The sequence below is a fragment of the Notolepis coatsorum genome (assembly GCF_963971535.1).
Source record: "Notolepis coatsorum genome assembly, chromosome: 10".
In the NCBI taxonomy this organism is placed as follows: Eukaryota; Metazoa; Chordata; class Actinopteri; order Aulopiformes; family Paralepididae; genus Notolepis; species Notolepis coatsorum.
Genome location: NC_140174.1, coordinates 58,786,677 through 58,805,374, shown reverse-complemented (window position 1 = coordinate 58,805,374; position 18,698 = coordinate 58,786,677). Strand labels below are relative to the sequence as shown.

At 45.3% G+C, this 18,698-nt stretch overlaps 1 pseudogene across 1 annotated transcript in view; it reads right to left on the bottom strand.

Moving 5' to 3' along the window:
- The window catches only part of LOC311235583 (peroxiredoxin-like 2A), a 32,652-nt pseudogene extending 14,186 nt beyond the window's left edge, over positions 1-18,466 (bottom strand). Inside the window, exons 1-5 of the transcript in view lie at positions 18,313-18,466; positions 18,061-18,146; positions 16,704-16,844; positions 14,061-14,225; positions 8,995-9,105 (exon numbers count right to left, since the gene is read on the bottom strand). The product of the transcript in view is annotated as a peroxiredoxin-like 2A (transcript). The remainder of the gene's footprint in view (positions 1-8,994; positions 9,106-14,060; positions 14,226-16,703; positions 16,845-18,060; positions 18,147-18,312) is intronic.
- Positions 18,467-18,698: the final 232 nt, after the last annotated feature.

Below are 18,698 nucleotides of genomic sequence, written 5' to 3'. Positions count from 1 at the left end.
AGCTGACGACATGTCATTTGCATAAATTAGGAACAGTAGCGGACCTAGTATGCTTCCTTGTGGAACACCACAGCTTACTGTGAGGGGGGGGGATAGGGTACCGTTTACCTCCACCATCTGCTCTCTCCCCTCCAGGTATTCATTCATACTGACGGTCAATCGGTATACTGGGGGAGTAGTGCGGGGGGGGGCTTTGTTTACCTTTTTTGGCAAATGGGCTAAACTAGGGCTGGTGTGCTGTTGTGAATATTTTTAATGAAGGCGGGACTACTTCGCTCTGGTCCGCCTCCCCTTAACTTGTGTGTATGGGTTTGCTCATTCTACAGTATTTTGTGGTTTAGTTCTTTTATTCATTTAACCCTTTCATGGTGCACACCACAGTGGAGGTTGCTGTTTGCAATCACCACTGGTGCTCCGTGTTAACATCAGTCCTTTGTTTTTGACATATTGAAACAGTGCCCCGCCCGGCCGACGCCATGGGTGGGTCGGCCTGGCGAGTGGCTGGTGGGCTGTTAAGGCTTGTACCGCCACGGTATGGAATTGGAAACGATTAGAACTGTATTCGAATTGCTGTTTTTTTCTATTAAAAAAATTGTGTCTGGTGGAGGGGCCTTGAGGGCCAGCCGACGTCGACACATCGTGCGAGGTTGTTGACGTTATTAGCTTTGACCCAGCCGCAAGCTATTACCGCTCAGGGTTCCCCTCTCCGCAGGGGATTTTGGTCTTCTGCTGGAGCGTGGGCGGTATTGTCCTAGGCCCTACACCGCCTCACACCGCGCAGCCAGAAGAAGAGAGAGCACGGCCTCGTCAGCGGCGATGACGAGGCCCTCGACAGGCGGCCATGTTTTCCCCCGCCGGAGGTATCCTGGGCGTTGATTCGACAGGTGTCCACAAGGCCGACAGCCTTGGCGGCCGAGGGATCGGCCATGTAGGATGGGTTCGGCTTGAACAAACAAGCCGTCACCGTCCTGCCGTGAGCAGCCCGCTCTCCGATCACTCCCTTCCCCAACACCAGCGGAAGAAGTGGGCTCTGATTGTTTCCTTTGGCTGCGGGCCGCGTGCCTTCGTTGATGCGCGGGCGGCCCCCCTTTCGCTTCTCATGGGGACAGGGGCTGACACCCAGTTGATGGCTGAGCCTGGGTCTGTCCGTGAGAATGTTGTGCTGTCAAGCGGCTCCCACACCTTGAACTGTGTTGGTTGAGCCTGGTGTTACGTCTGTCAACTTAAGTGTTGTCAGCAGGGGGGCTCGAAACCTTTTGAGGCACACAGTGCGGGCTTCCCCGGCCTCGCCTTCGCCAGGCCAGGTATCATGTTGGTGCCTCCCACTCCTGAAATATTGGCAAGTGGTCGCAGCTCACATGATTTGGGGTGGTAGTAATATCACTGCAGGGCTACAGTGTGTAGGAACCCATGGGGGCCTTACACCTTGCATGTCCGGCTGCAGAACAACTCCTCAGCATGTTCTGGAGGGGTGTTCAGTGGGGGGGCTTTTTTCATCGGAAGCCCCCCGTATCAGACCGGCCCTTTCTGTCGGGGTTCCCCCTTGGGTGCGATTGCCTCGTGGGTGGTGTCAGGGTCAGATGTTCCGACACGGAACGCGCTGCTCGCACGGTTCCAGGGTTGGCTACGCACAGCGGGGGGACCGGGCCAACTATCTACAGTTCCTGGCGGACCTGCGCCACGTGATGGGAGTGTCGTCACATATGACTACGGCAGTACCATATGTCGAGGTGGATGGAGAGAACGCTGAGGCGGGGACTTGTGTTTACACAACCTCACCCGTTTTCAGGTTTGGTACAGACCCCATTGTCAGGGTCTCCAGCAGTGACAGCTCTGGTCAACGAGATCCAATCTCTGTGGACGAAGCAAGCCATCGTCGTGGCGTTCTCCTCCCGGTGTTCTCTGCCTGAGAAGTCGGGAGGGAGGGGTGTAAGACCCAGGATGGACCTGTCCCATGGGAAGGTTCAGCATTTTTTGGATTGTCTCCTACCTGTTGAACACTGTCAGGTGGGGGTCTGGTTCTCCTCCATAGACCTGTAGGATGCGTATGCGCATCTCCGATCTTCCATCCTAGGGCTTACCTACGCTTCCTTTGCAGGGTTAGCGTATGAGTACCAGAGGCTGCCGTTCGGTTTTCTCTGGCTCCCTGCATCTTCACCAAGTGCGTGGAGACAGCACTGGGGCCTCTGCGTCGTCAGGGGTTACGGAGTGTTCTGCCCTGATGACGTTCTGGTCCTTCGCGGTCAAGGTGGATCGTCAGGTCTCGTACCAGGCAGGTCTCTACCAGCCTGGGGTTGCTGTAGACTGGATGTAGAGTACTCCTCTTCCCAGTCAACGGTTGGAGGGCTATGGGCATCCATCTCAGAGCGTGTTGTCAACAGGTGTTGGGAGGTTCCGTCCTAGGACGGTTATGGCGCTGTCTCACGTCGCGTTTTCACCGACGCCTCCCTCGCTGGTGACGCGTCGGGCCAACGCAGTAGGGGGCAGCTGGCAAACCATGCTGCCCGGTCTGCGCTACGTTCAATGTGTTGGTTTTGAAAGCGGTCCTTCTGGTCCACAAATGGTGTTGATCAGGACGGACGATACGACGTCAGTGTCGTGTATCGACAGACAGGGAGGAGTACGCTCCCCCTGTCTGCACCAGGCGGCGGGCGGCTGGCTATGGGCGTCCTCCATCTGCGCGGCCTGAGGGCTCCCCACATCCCCGGCAGGGAGAATGTGGGTGCAGGTGTACTGTCGCGGGGCGGTCCTCATCCTGACGGGTGAGGATTACGTCTGGACATGGCCAGGCAGGTCTGGGACCGATGCCGTGCCGCCAGGGATTCTTCCCCATACATCTGTTAGGTCAGTTGTTGGGACGGGTACGTTGAGGGGCGCAGGTTCTTGATCCTGATGGTGTTACCATCCGGAATGCGCATGCTCCCTCCACTGTCACGCTTACGCGGGCAGATGACGTATGTTCCAAGTGTGGTGTAAGGCGGGGGGCCGGGACTCAGTCTCCTGCCCCCTGGATGCTGTCCTTAGTTACCTCCTCTCTCTTAGTCTCTCCTTGATAGACTGTCGGCTTCGACGGTGAGGGTATATGCAGCAGCTATGTCCTCCTATCATGAGGGGTTTGAGGGGATGTCTTGTTCAGCCACCCTCTTGTGAAGCGTTTCCTGCTTGGCGCTCGACGCGTTAAGCCGGTGCAACGCTCCTTGGCTCCGACTTGGGATCTTCAATTGGTCCTCGCTCGGTTGTCCTTGGCCCCGTTTGAGCCGCTCGAGCAGGCGCCGTTGGGACAGCTGTCCTTCAAGACCGCGTTCCTACTGGCTGTCACTTCCGCTAAACGCGTAGGTGAGCTCTGTGCTCTCTCGGTACGTCCAGAGTGCCTGTCTTTTCGGACCGATTGCGGTGCCACTCTGCGACCTAATCCTGCTTTCGTGCCTAAGAATATCCGGAGTTCCTTCCGCTCCCGGGATATTGTGGTTCAGGCGTTTCGTCCTCCTCCTCACACTAGTGAGTTAGATGCGGGCCTTCACCTGTCATGTCCAGTCCGTGCTTTGGGGATTTACCTCAGCCGTACTCAGGACTTCAGGGTTACCGACCAGCTTTTTGTTTGTTACGGTGGGGCTCGTGCTGGTAAGGCACTGTCGAAGCAGCGCCTGTCCCATTGGTTGTGCGAGGGCATTACCCTCTGCTACACGTTGGCTGGGCAGGATCCCCCTGGGGGCGTCAGGGCGCACTCTACTCGTGGGGTGGCTGCTCCTGCCGCTCTCCTGGGTGGGGCCTCGGTGGAGGACATCTGTGCTGCAGCTTCATGGTCCTCCCCGGGTCCCTTTGTAAGGTTTTACCTCATGGACATGACCGGGGGTTCTGTCTCCCAGGCGGTTCTGGGGTCTGTGGCCTTTCCTGCTTCCCGTCCTTGGTCGGGTAGCAGGAGTGTATGGGTATGGGCCACAGTGTGTTGAGTCACACGTGGTTCCGCCTGTACGGTGTGTTCAAGGGGTTCTGGTTCCCTCTTGTTCGCATTCAGGTGGAGTTGACTGCGCCCCCCCTTCATTAGGAAGGATGGGGTGACAGGGCTCCCCACACCCCTTGATGTGGGCTTACGGGTCCTCAGGGGGTACATTTGTCGGGTCTCGCGTCCGCTCTTCCCCATATCTCATAAGGCTCAGAGCGGGACGCGAAAGCAAATACGATATATAACGATATATATATGTAGATAACCTAGTTATATTAGTATTGGCTGAGCGTCCCGCTCTGCGCGGCCCTGAGTTCCCTCTTGAGGGATCTTTTCCTGGGACGGGATTTGGCGAGGAAGGGTGTTTGGTGACCAGAGTCACGGTTATATGGGCTATGCCACTATAGGGGCGGGGCCCCATACAGGTGGGGTGCATGTAGTTGTTTCGTTGGATACAATAGGTATCATAGGAGATAAGGGGTATCTCATAATGCTCAGAGCGGGACGCTCAGCCAATACTAATATAACTAGGTTATCTACATAACCTATCGTTTTGTCTTGTTGACATTGTTGCTGCGGTTTAGTCATCAATTGTCTCTGTCTGTACTGTTAGTTTTTGTTACATGATGCCACATCTCAAGGAACTTATCCTGTGAATTAAATACATTTCTATATTTAATGTCCTACTGTATAACCTTTATCAGAAACAGTACTTAGTTGAGCATGAATTAAAACAGCTTACATTCTAAAACAAAATTGGGTTATTTGAAAATGAATACCAACTTTCTGCCATAGATGTCCAGGGTCTGAGAAGAGTTGAGAAGGTCCTGTGTTCCTCACTCAGCTTTAGTTCATGTCCGACATCAAAATATGTCCCCATCCATCTGCAATCAACCCAGATAGACCCTTCTTTGGTGGAAGAGTAGGCAGGCACTAAAAGTGATGTAAGGAGAGGAATTTGGCCAATCGCAGCTCTCAAAACAGGAACAGTGGAAACGTCCTTCTATTCTGTAGAAAATAAAGAGGAGGTCACAACCCCACCACTTGATTCACCATGCTTAACCCTTTCACTGCCACACTACCAAACGGTTAACCCTTTCACTGCGACAACACAGAAGGTTAACCCTTTCACTACTACGGTTAACCGTCTGTAGTGTGATAGTAAAGGGTTAATCTTCTGTAGTGTGGTAGTGAAAGGGTTAAGGACAAGTATTCCCAAAAGGTTTCCCCATCTAAACCGATCTTACTTGACCTACTTTCCAGTAATTCCAGAAAATGTTATCTCTTCCATCAGTTGCACACTTCTAGAGCTGAATGGTCGCAGGATAATGATGAATATAGTCTAGATGGAAACATATATGTCCACCTACATGGTCTGGATTTTTTTTCGCCACCTTTTTTTCTTAATCCTTGAAGTGTCTATTTTAAGATTTTAACAGGTAACAGGTTGAAATAATGTCCCATGGGGTTTATTTTTAACCCTTTATTACACCTATTCTGAACGAAAACCTGAAAAAGAAGAAAAAGAAAACAGCATAACTTTAGAAGTTAACAACATATAGAGACAAATTAAAACATTCCCCCAAACAATATTGACCCAAGGAATTCAGTAAAATTGCTATTTTAAAGATTAAAATACATCTTGATTTTATTTCAGGACAAGAAAATGCAAAAAAAGCTGAAAATGTTTAGATCACATCTCTATTTTCCCACTTTACTCAAATGTAGTCCATCAGATTAGATCAATTTGAGGTTAATATTGGAAATACAGTGTTAATAAAGATTGTATCATGCTGTTATGCCCTAAATATTGTAGATTTTGTGTAAACAAGGCCAAAAGTGGAAGACTAATGTGAAAAGACTAATTCGTCCTACATAGACAAATTAACACATTTTCCTATACAATTTGAAATCCAGTGAAATATGTTTTGTTAAGGTTCAAACAAAGTACTATTACAGTACATCTTCTCTGTTGGCACAACATTAAAACCTAAACTACTAATCATCATCATCATCATCAAAGAGATTGTCAAAGTCTATCTCTCGAATCTCCTCATCACACTCGTACTCTCCATCCTCCTCATCCACTTTATGTTTTGCATAATCTGCCTCCTTAAGAGCTTCTTGCTCTTCTGACTCCGCTTTCTGGGCCAGTACCACAACAAGAGAAGGAGGGAGGATGGGTCCAATCGTCCAGACAGGCTCTAACACCCCCTCATCCATCATCTTCTCCCAGCCCATATCCTGATCATAGGGTTTGGGCATCTCAAATATTGGCTGGTTTGCCCTTTTGTAGCAGGCAACTCTGAAGTTGACTCGCTGTACATGTGGGATGAGACAGACCTTGGGAGGAGGCAGGTGTTCACGGTCTACTTTGGATCTGGATATGCCCATCAACCTCCAAGAACTCATGCATTACCCTTTCTCGCCTCATGCACTTGGCTCTCCCGATGGCTTTTTTGCCAAGACAAACAATGATGATCCTCCTCTACCAGCATGACCAACCTCTCTATATACTGATGATCCTCCTCTTAACATGTCAGCATGACCAACCTCTCTATATACTGATGATCCTCCTCTACCAGCATGATCAACCTCTCCATATACTGATGATCCTCCTCTACCATGTCAGCATGACCAACATCTCCATATACTGATGATCCTCCTCTACCAGCATGACCAACCTCTCTATATACTGATGATCCTCCTCTACCAGCATGACTAACCTCTCTATATACTGATGATCCTCCTACCAGCATGACCAACCTCTCTATATACTGGTGATCCTCCTCTACCAGAATGACCAACCTCTCCATATACTGATGATCCTCCTCTACCATGTCAGCATGACCAACCTCTATATACTGATGATCCTCCTCTAGCATGTCAGCATGACCAACCTCTATATACTGATGATCCTCCTCTACCATGTCAGCATGACCAACCTCTATATACTGATGATCCTCCTCTAGCATGTCAGCATGACCAACCTCTATATACTGATGATCCTCCTCTACCATGTCAGCATGACCAACCTCTATATACTGATGATCCTCCTCTAGCATGTCAGCATGACCAACCTCTATATACTGGTGATGATCCTCCTCTACCATGCCAGCAGGATCAACCTCTCCATATACCTCGACCATGGCACTGGCATGCATCGCAAGCTGATAAATGTGTCTGAACTGGCTGAGTCTCTGGGCCCTGAGGACTGCAGCACTCTGCTGGGATACTATGTATTTTCTGGGGAAGACTGTACCAGCGCCTTCAAAGGCAAGGGAAAGGTGAATCCCTTGAAGAAGTTGCAGAAGAACCCTAGGTTCCAGAAGGCTTTCATGGTCGGATCAAGTCAGTTGATGCTGTGCGCGGGCCAAGATGCTGCAGAAAATGGTGGGTCTTGATAAAGTCCTGGATGCAAAATCCGAAGTAGACCTTGAACGCCTGCCTCCTCCCAAGGTCTGTCTCATCCCACATGTACAGCGAGTCAACTTCAGAGTTGCCTGCTACAAAAGGGCAGACCAGCCAATATTTGAGATGCCCAAACCCTATGATCAGGATATGGGCTGGGAGAAGATGATGGATGAGGGGGTGTTAGAGCCTGTCTGGACGATTGGCCCCATCCTCCCTCCTTATCTTGTTGAGGTACTGGCCCAGAAAGCGGAGTCAGAAGAGCAAGAAGCTCTTAATAAGGAGGCAGATTATGCAAAACAAAGTAGATGAGGATGGAGATTGGAGATAGACTTTGACAATCTCTTTGATGATGATTAGTAGTTTAGGTTTTAATGTTGTGCCAACAGAGAAGATGTACTGTAATAGTACTTTGTTTGAACCTTAAAACATATTTCACTGGATTTCAAATTGTATAGGAAAATGTGTTAATTTGTCTATGTAGGACGAATTAGTCTTTTCACATTAGTCTTCCACTTTTGGCAAATCTACAATATTTAGGGCATAACAGCATGATACAATCATTAACATTGTATTTCCAATATTAACCTCAAATTGATCTCATCTGATGGACTACATTTGAGTAAAGTGGGAAAATAGAGATGTGATCTAAACATTTTCAGCTTTTTTGCATTTTCTTGTCCTGAAATAGAATCAAGATGTGTTTGCATCTTAAAAATAAGTTTTACTGAATTCCTTGGGTCAATACTGTTTGTTTTAATTTGTCTATATGTTAACTTCAAAAGTTATGCCGTTTTCTTTTTCAGGTTTTCGTTCAGGATAGGTGTAATAAAGGGTTAAAAAATAAACCCCATGGGACATTATTTCAACCTGTTAAAATCTTAAAATAGACCATTCAAGGATTAAGAAAAAACAGGTGGTTAAAAAAAATCCAGACCATGTAGGTGGACCTATGTTTCCATCTAGACTAATATGAGGACTATGGGTGTAATGATCTCAATACAGGAAAATAAAGTAAGTTCAATATGTATAGACATTTTTAACTATTGTCAATTCTCCTTCTCTATACGTCTTTTCCTGGCTGTCGTCTAAAACAGTGTTTGGGGTCGTGAGATGCTTTTTGGAAGATACCACGTCCCAAGTCTAAAGTTGCTCCAGTCATTAATTAAGTGAAATAGCCTGAAAGCGTATTTAACACAAAGAATCAACCTCAAAATTCGTATTGATTCTGATAAGAGTGTGTGTATCGTGATACCCCTAGTGAAGACTTAAGTGATGTGTCAACCCAACAGAGTTGAAATAATAAACAAGACATTCCACCACATAATTAGATCTTTATTGTTCAAAGTGAAGGTCTAGGTTCTTGAGATGGCGGGTCTGCCATGAGTCCATGGTAACAAGGAAAACAGAGTGTTAAGCATCAAGTCTGCTCCCTCAGTATTTAGAAACAGACCATCATTAACACACCCAGAGCGCTCGCCATTCATGCACCCATCAGCAGACAAAACATCCGAGGACACCAATGAGACCACTTCACCAAACAGCAACTATAAGATATTCAGTCAACTTTACCAAATGTGAGTTTTTTTTGTCATCGTTTTGCATTCAGACAAAATGTACTTTCTTTAGTTAAGATGTTATTTCTTCTCTATTATCCTGAGTTCTTGGGGTATTTTCCTGACAACTTTGAGGACATCAAGGATGTTGACCTTATCCCCAAACTCAACCTCCCTGTGTTCCAGCAGTATGCCCTGGAAGAAAGAAAATAAATTATACAAAGGGTGCCACCATGACTAATTTAGCCAACATATTCCTAGTAAAAACATTTCACAATCCATATAGTCAAGTTAGACCGCGCTCACAAGTTCTCACACTGGGTGCTGCAATCCCAGAAAGTTCTGTATATCAAAAAGCAGGGTAGCCGGACCAGCACTCTGTTTCAATGTTTTTAATGGCAGCCTGAATAAATAGCAGACATGTTTCAGACAATGTCCTTCTTCAGTGATATGGCTAGCAATGGAAATACAATCAAGATGGTAGTTAAATACACCTGGCAGGTAATTACATGACATGACACGGCAGGAAATGACATCACAACGCAGGTGTGCCGGTGCAATGTGACCAAAGGGATGACCTATCAAAGTAGAGTCCAATCATAAATTATACATATATATAGATATATCTATATCTAACAATCTATATTATAAACAATACAAAAAAAAACAAAATTACAAAATTACCAGAAACTTGATATTATAACATATAACATGCCCATTCATTTCTAGGGCTAATTGAGCCCCTTTACATATTTAATTAAATAGTTTCAAATTATACATTGGGCATCCTTGTGAAACATGCCTCTTGTTTAGCAACAAACAAATTTTTTTTAATAATAAAACCAGAAATAACACTGTAGGTGTAAGGAGGTTAGAGGAAACAGGTTAAAACGTTCTCTTCATTCATTCCTCTAGGTTCGATGCAATTGAACAGGTGGATATAATAACATTCACGTTGCAACAGCAACTTGTGTCTGTCTCCACCTCGCGCTGGACTGAGTACTAACTCTAGTCCCATATATTTGAGATCGTTGACGGTATGTTTACACTTAGAGAAATGTCGAGCTACCGACGACTTGACATCTGAATTTCTCACAGCACATTTGTGTTCACTGATTCGTGATTTAAAGGCTCTCGTTGTTTTGCCCACATAAGAAAAATTACAAGGACATTTTAGCAAATACACCAGATTAGACGAATTACACGTAATCCGTCCTTTGACTGGTATATTTTTCCCCGTTTTAGGATGTGCGAAAAATTTATCTTTAATCATGCCCTGGCACTGTACACAGGATTGGCAGGGAAAATTCCCATCTGGGATATTAGACATAAAATGAGAAGGTTTCTTTAAGGGCAAATCAGTTTTGACTAGGAGATTAGATAAATTCACTTGTCTCTTATAAAAATAGTTAGGCGAATGCTGAAACGCTGTCCCTATAAGAGGGTCGGACTGCAGAATATGCCAATGTTTATTGACAATACTCAAGTTTCAAGTTTCTTTAATAGTTGTCATACAGAAGTACAGAATACTTTTGTACAAAATGCTTCTTACTGTTGCGCTCCAGAGACTGTGCATGACAAGATAAGTATGAAATAAAAACATAGTAAAAATTAGAAGAAAAAAAAAAAAGAGGTCACAGTGTTCAGTTTAGACATATGTACAATGTTCGTAGACGTAGTTACCATACAATATACAATACTGTGCAGTGTACTAATATACAATACTATATAGTGCAAGGCATAAATGGACGAGGTGCAGTTTAGGTACAATTCACAGTAGGTGTACGAGTTGTAGTGCAAATCCTTTATCAATAAATATAAAGTGTAAGTGTGTTTGTGTGATCTAAAGTGTGGAGAGTGGGTGCTGCAGTGTGTTGTTTGTTTGAGTGAGTGTGTGTGTGCGTGTGGGTGTGTGTGCTGTGTGCATTTGATGGTTGTTGCATAGTGATTATTGTTCGTTTAGCGATTATTGTTCGTTTAGCAGCCTGATGGCCTGGGGATAGAAGCTCCTTCTGAGTCTTTCTGTGCTCGCCATAAGACTCCGGTATCGCTTGCCTGACGGCAGCAGTTCAAAGAGGCAGTTGTTCGGGTGGCTCGAGTCCTTAATAATTCTCTTAGCCTTCCCCTTGCACCGCTTGTTGTAAATGTTCTGGAGGGTGGGAAGCCCCCCTCTAATTGTGCGTTCGGCTGAACGTGTCACTCTTTGTAGTCTGCTACGGTCTTGTGCAGTGCTATTCCCAAACCAGGAGGTGATGTTGCCGGTCAGGATGCTCTCTATTGTACATGAGTAGAAGTTCCTAAGGATCTTCTGACTGACTTGGAACTTCCTTAGGCGCCTGAGGAAGTAGAGGCGTTGTCGTGCCTTCTTCACAACACTGTCAATGTGTGTGGTCCATGTCAAGTCCTCGGATATGTGGGCTCCGAGGTACTTGAAACTGTTCACTCTCTCAACTGGTGCCCCGTCGATGCTGAGGGGGCTGTAGTCCTTGACCCCCGACCTCCTGAAGTCCACAATCATCTCTTTTGTTTTGCTGACGTTCAGGGAGAGGCAGTTCTCCTGACACCACTGTGACAGGTTCTCTACCTCTTCCAGGTAGGCCCTTTCGTCGTTGGCAGAGATCAGGCCCACCACTACTGTGTCATCAGCAAATTTGATGATGGTGTTGTTGTTCCGCTGTGCTACGCAGTCATGTGTGTACAGGGAGTAGAGGAGGGGGCTCAGAACACAGCCCTGGGGGGCCCCTATGTTGAGCGTGATGGATGAGGAGGTGCAGTTGCCGGCTCTTACCACCTGGGGTCTGCCCGTCAGGAAGTCCAGGACCCACTGGCACAGGTCATAGTTCAAGCCCAGGTCCCTGAGCTTGGCTATGAGTTTGGAGGGGACTATGGTATTGAATGCTGAGCTGTAGTCGATGAACAGCATTCTCACATAGTTCCCCTTCCCCTTCCCCTTCCCCTTCCTGTGTCTCTCGTGATAGGGCTGTAAGTAGACACAAAAGATACTTTGTCTGTTTTATCTTCTTTCTTTCTGAGGGTGAACAACGTGGCCCTGTCGATATGTTTGGTTTTGTTCAGGGCTTTGAGTGTCAAATCGGCACTGTAGCCTCTCTCGTGGAAACTGCCACGGAGGACCTCTGCTTGTGACATAAATCTATCGTCAGTATCACATATTCTCTTATAACGAAGTATTTGGCTATAAGGAAGACTGTTCTTCAAGGCTGGGGTGTGATAACTGGAATAATGCAAGAACGAGTTACGGTCTGTCTCCTTTTTAAAAACCTCTGTGTAATGAGATGCCATTAGGGGCTTTCTTGATCAGAACATCGAGCAAGGGTAAATTATGCATATCAAACTTCAATGTAAACTTTATCGTTCTTCTACAGGTGTTCAGGTACTCAAGGAAGGCAAAAAGATCCAATGCTGAACCAGACCAAATAAAAAACAGATCGTCAATATAGCGCATATCTGTTTTTTATTTGGTCTGGTTCAGCATTGGATCTTTTTGCCTTCCTTGAGTACCTGAACACCTGTAGAAGAACGATAAAGTTTACATTGAAGTTTGATATGCATAATTTACCCTTGCTCAATGTTCTGATCAAGAAAGCCCCTAATGGCATCTCATTACACAGAGGTTTTTAAAAAGGAGACAGACCATAACTCGTTCTTGCATTATTCCAGTTATCACACCCCAGCCTTGAAGAACAGTCTTCCTTATAGCCAAATACTTCGTTATAAGAGAATATGTGATACTGACGATAGATTTATGTCACAAGCAGAGGTCCTCCGTGGCAGTTTCCACGAGAGAGGCTACAGTGCCGATTTGACACTCAAAGCCCTCAACAAAACCAAACATATCGACAGGGCCACGTTGTTCACCCTCAGAAAGAAAGAAGATAAAACAGACAAAGTATCTTTTGTGTCTACTTACAGCCCTATCACGAGAGACACACGGAGTATTGTCAATAAACATTGGCATATTCTGCAGTCCGACCCTCTTATAGGGACAGCGTTTCAGCATTCGCCTAACTATTTTTATAAGAGACAAGCGAATTTATCTAATCTCCTAGTCAAAACTGATTTGCCCTTAAAGAAACCTTCTCATTTTATGTCCAATATCCCAGATGGGAATTTTCCCTGCCAATCCTGTGTACAGTGCCAGGGCATGATTAAAGATAAATTTTTCACACATCCTAAAACGGGGAAAAATATACCAGTCAAAGGACGGATTACGTGTAATTCGTCTAATCTGGTGTATTTGCTAAAATGTCCTTGTAATTTTTCTTATGTGGGCAAAACAACGAGAGCCTTTAAATCACGAATCAGTGAACACAAATGTGCTGTGAGAAATTCAGATGTCAAGTCGTCGGTAGCTCGACATTTCTCTAAGTGTAAACATACCGTCAACGATCTCAAATATATGGGACTAGAGTTAGTACTCAGGCCAGCGCGAGGTGGAGACAGACACAAGTTGCTGTTGCAACGTGAATGTTATTATATCCACCTGTTCAATTGCATCGAACCTAGAGGAATGAATGAAGAGAACGTTTTAACCTGTTTCCTCTAACCTCCTTACACCTACAGTGTTATTTCTGGTTTTATTATTAAAAAAAAATTGTTTGTTGCTAAACAAGAGGCATGTTTCACAAGGATGCCCAATGTATAATTTGAAACTATTTAATTAAATATGTAAAGGGGCTCAATTAGCCCTAGAAATTAATGGGCATGTTATATGTTATAATATCAAGTTTCTGGTAATTTTGTAATTTTGTTTTGTTTTGTATTGTTTATAATATAGATTGTTAGATATAGATATATCTATATATATGTATAATTTATGATTGGACTCTACTTTGATAGGTCATCCCTTTGGTCACATTGCACCGGAACACCTGCGTTGTGATGTCATTTCCTGCCGTGTCATGTCATGTAATTACCTGCCAGGTGTATTTAACTACCATCTTGATTGTATTTCCATTGCTAGCCATATCACTGAAGAAGGACATTGTCTGAAACATGTCTGCTATTTATTCAGGCTGCCATTAAAAACATTGAAACTGAGAGTGCTGGTTTGATATACAATCCATAATACCACAGACGATTTGTGCGAAAATGTATTCATAATAATTCCCAGGACTGTGTTGAAGTTGTACCTGCCGTCCTGGTCCGATGACAAACACCCCACCCAGGACAAAGCCCTCCCCGAAGATATTTCCCACAAAGCCGTTCTTGAAGGCCCTCAGGCCACTCATCCACACACCCACACGTAGGAAGGCCGACAGGCCCATCTTTCTCTCACGGGGGCCATAAAAACGTCTCTGCAACCAAACAAACAGAGGGTGTCCGTGTTTCAGCAAGGAGTTAAGGAACATGGCAACATTATGGGAAATGTGTCTACATGTGATAAATGTACTGTTTCAGCTATATTTCCTAACTACACTAGTCATCGTTTTGCAATATATCTACACATCTTACCAGTCAATGACTGAACCACTACCAACACATTAATCTGAATACCCTATGCATTTTTTTTGATCCACTTTTTCTCCCATTTTCTATATTTTCTCCCATCCCAATTTCGTATCATCCAATTCAACCCTCCCCTGTCACGAACGCTGTTTCTTGCCTCCCACAAGCCGGCTGCAATGTGGACTAAGTCATACATAGCACAAGTCCCCTCCGGTACTTGAGGTAACAGCAGTCGCATCTTTTCACCTGCGCAGCTCGATCTCTCAGTGGCGAGGAGTAACGCGTGGGAGGCTCACGCTGCCCCCGACACTTCCTGATTCTACTGCGCAGGCGCACCAACCGACCTGTAGGAGTCACTGTCCACAACGCCCGATCCCCACCCATCAGTTTCCCACCCCCTAATATGGCCAATGTGTATTAGTATGAACGACCAGCTAAACTGAAAGCAATGTGGAGCGCTGGGCTCGAACAGGCGAGCCCAGCGTCTCCGCATTCGTGGCGAGCGCCTTGCCCACTACGCCACGTAGCCGCCCTGAATACCCTATGCATTAAGTCATTCAGTGTTTGTAGGAATCACTTAAAGGAACACGCCAACATTATGATAAATACGCTTACCGTCTTCTCCACTGTCGTCAGACAAGAAGATAGATACCAATTTCCTCTGTGCGTTCCGTAGAAAGCTAGCCTAGCTTAGCTCAAATGAATGGAAGCGGATATGGAAGCTTAAAACTCTGGGAGGTGTTTTTGGCCAACAGGCTAGCTGATCCGTATCCACTTCCATTAATTTGTGCTAAGCTAGACAAGGACGCGAGAAGTGGGGGTGCGACGGGTGCTCCAGCACCCCCTGCTGGCGGGGAGGGTAACTGCAACTGCAAGGTGGTTTTGGCCTTTATTCCATTGGAATACCGACGCTACTCAATGTCATAGAGCGGAACGGAACTGCAGATTTACCCTATTCTTGGAATTCATTGCCAGATCCATAGGGGCGCTGTCTCGATAATGCAGTGTTATTAAAACAGCGTGTAGCCACTCATGAACCGGTTGGGATTCGAATAGACGCGGCCTGGAAGCGTCAACGCGGAACTGGAAATCCGTTGGTAAAATAAATAGCGGCCTGGAATAGTTTTTGTTTTGGGACAATTCGCAGTAAAGGAATATATCTGTCGGCGATGTTGTATGCGGGAACGAATTGCAGAGAGGGAGGACTGTCTGAAGTGGAGAGTGTGTTTACTTGTGTCTCAGAAAATAAATGACTCATCTGATTTCTTTAATAATAATAACCTGGACTTGCTGCAGCATATGCATCCGGATATTCTGGACTCACTGGACATTCATGTTGTCATGAAGGAGTTTATTTCCACCACTCCTGAACGCAAGACCACCTTCTGTGTTTTACCGTCTTCGGAATAGGTAATGTGTGTGTTATTATTATTATCGCTCCTGCAGCTATTGTTGTTGCGACAGTGACACAGAGGGCGCAACAGCCAGATGGGGTAAGCTGGGCTGTGATGTGTGCATCAGAACGCTCAGAGCGCGGAGTTGGGCAGCTGTTTTGATTGAAAAGTTTGATTGAAAAGTTTATTAACAGATTGCAGAATGGGTACAGTACAGTACAGCTCAATACATACAATTGTTAAGGGGATGCAGACCAGAGAAAGACTTTCGTCTTGTTTACATCAGGGACCGTCCCCCATTTTCAATTCATCATAGTATCCTAGTGAACGAGAGTGTTGGTTATGACTGACAGACAGTGGAGCTGTTTGCAGATAGCGAGCATTTTGACGTGTTGCGTGGTGGCGATGTCTCGCAGACAATACAACTACAAGTATAATTATATAATATATATATTTTATATAAAAAAAAATTTATATAAAAAAAATAATTAATCAAAAACTATCGATATCTCAGCACCCCCACTCCCCGCGGACTTCTCGCGCCCCTGAAGCTAGACGAGCCTGCAGCTTTCTACTGAATGCATGAGAGAAAATCGGTATCCATCTTCTTGTCCGACTTTGGAGAAGACGGTAAGCGCATTTATCATAATGTTGGCGTGTTCCTTTAAGTGAATCCTACATACACTGAATGACTGAATGCATAGGGTATTCTGACTAATTGTGTTGGTACTGGTTCAGTCATTGACTGGCAAGATGATTTGTAGATATATTGCAAAACGATGACTAGTGTGGCTAGGAAAGATTGCTGAAACAGTACATTTATCACATGTAGACAAGTGGCCTGACATGTGAGAACTATGCAAGGAAGAGAAGCTCGAGGGAGAAGCTTGCATGCCATGGGTCTGACGTGTCAGGCTAGTGAACAAGACGCACCTTCTCATCCAGGAAGATCTCTCCAGTGAAGTAGGGTCTGAAGTTCTGGATCTCTGTGCCAATGTCCTCCTTCACTACAGCGAACAGAGGGACCCCCAGCTCCTCCAGCTGGGGCCTCAGAGAGGACAGCTCAGCGGCCTCCTGGAGGAAAACACATTTCACATTTTATTATTTTCATCCAAGAATGTCAACTGTAAATTAAGCATTGTGTAACTGCAGTTGTCCAACACCATCAAACTCGTGAAGTAATTTTGCATTGTACATTGCCGCTGAGATCTTAGGTTGCAGAGTGCCCTTTTAAGATTGAGAAATCTAAATAAAATTGTGCACTAGGGCTGGACGGTATGGTCTAAAATGTATATCACGGTATAATTTGAAGCATAGACGGTAACGGTATATATCGCGGTATATTAATTTATCTTAAAATGGCTAACGTTAGCCTGTTTCTAAAGCAAGTCTCCTCTCAGCCTCCTTAGCCAAATTGAAATGCCCAAACTATATGACAAGGTCCGTGAGCAAGTGGAGAAAAACTCAGTACAATTAAACACTATGCAACGACCACTGCAAACGTTGAGTGAATCGTCAAGTAACATTAACGTCATTGCTACTGCTGTGACTAGCTGCTCTAGTCTACCGGTCACAAGGTATGAAGGTATAATCAAAATCCATACCGTAGTGCAAATTCATACCGTTTATACCATATACCGTTATGATCCACCCCTATGCACTAGTGACCTAAAATACTATTTCAATATGTAACAGAAATGCCATGCCAGAGGAATATTCTGATCACTACAATTGATTGATTGATAACTTTATTAGCATATTTCAGAATGGGTACAATACAGTACAGCTCAATACATACAACTGCTAAGAGGATTCAGACCAGAAAAAACGTTCGTCTTGTTTACATCAGGGTCCTCCATTCCTATACAATGGAATTGTATTCATTAGTATTAGAGTGCAGGCTAGATATTCCTTTATTGATGATCCCCTTGGAGAAATGCAGGCGTCATAGCAGCATGGGGGGGGGGGGGGGTACATGTATGGACATGTACCAATAGTAGAAGACATACATTATAGGCAATACGATTATAGTAAAGATTTTTTTTAAATACTGGTCGCAAACAGGTGGTTCTGATTGTAATCAAATAGCAGGTGATTCTGATTAAATGACAACCATGGCCAATGAGCTGTGGCATTGTGCCATATTGTATGGTAAAACACGTCATGTTTACTATAAATATGAGTCACTCATAAACCAGATGCCCTGAGAAAAGACTGTAGCTGGTGATTTCCCATTTATAACTCGTGAGGTTTGCATCACACTGATGGGAAAGATGTCTGATTAATTTACCTCTCTGCACAAAAATCATCCAGGCCTTCTTACTGCCATGATTACAGCTCCAGATTTCTCCCATAGAGCTTTGGCCTTGAAAGTCTCTGTGTGGAGAAACGGGGCGAAAGGGCATTTGGCAACGGAGGAAGCTAGACCGAGCGCACATTCGAACACACATTCCAATCAAATGCATCATTATTCCAGTACAACCATGCCAGCCACGTGACGGCAATCTGTCAGTTAATGGGAAGTAGCACGCGCTCCTTATACAATAATTACCTCCTTTCAGGGTTTTCAGGTCAGCCTCCTCTAGATGACTGAGAGTTGCCTTCAGCGGTCGTGTAAGAAACATGTCGGTGAAACGGTTAAAAATGCCAGCAATGAATGTGCCGACTGTAGCCAAGGTTTGGGCAATAACTTCCATCTTGAATCTTCAATAGCCGTGAATCCACCAAGGTGAACACAATAATATATTAACAAATGTATCAACTTCTCTCTCAGTCCATCTCTCGGCATTCAGTGTAGGCTACAGACAGTACTGACTCACTCACTGCAAGGCGCTTTGCGCACAACTAGACACGCGTTGTGAAATCGTGGACTTGGGGCGCGTCTACAAGAGATTACAAATACTACCAAACCCCAACCCTTCAAATTGA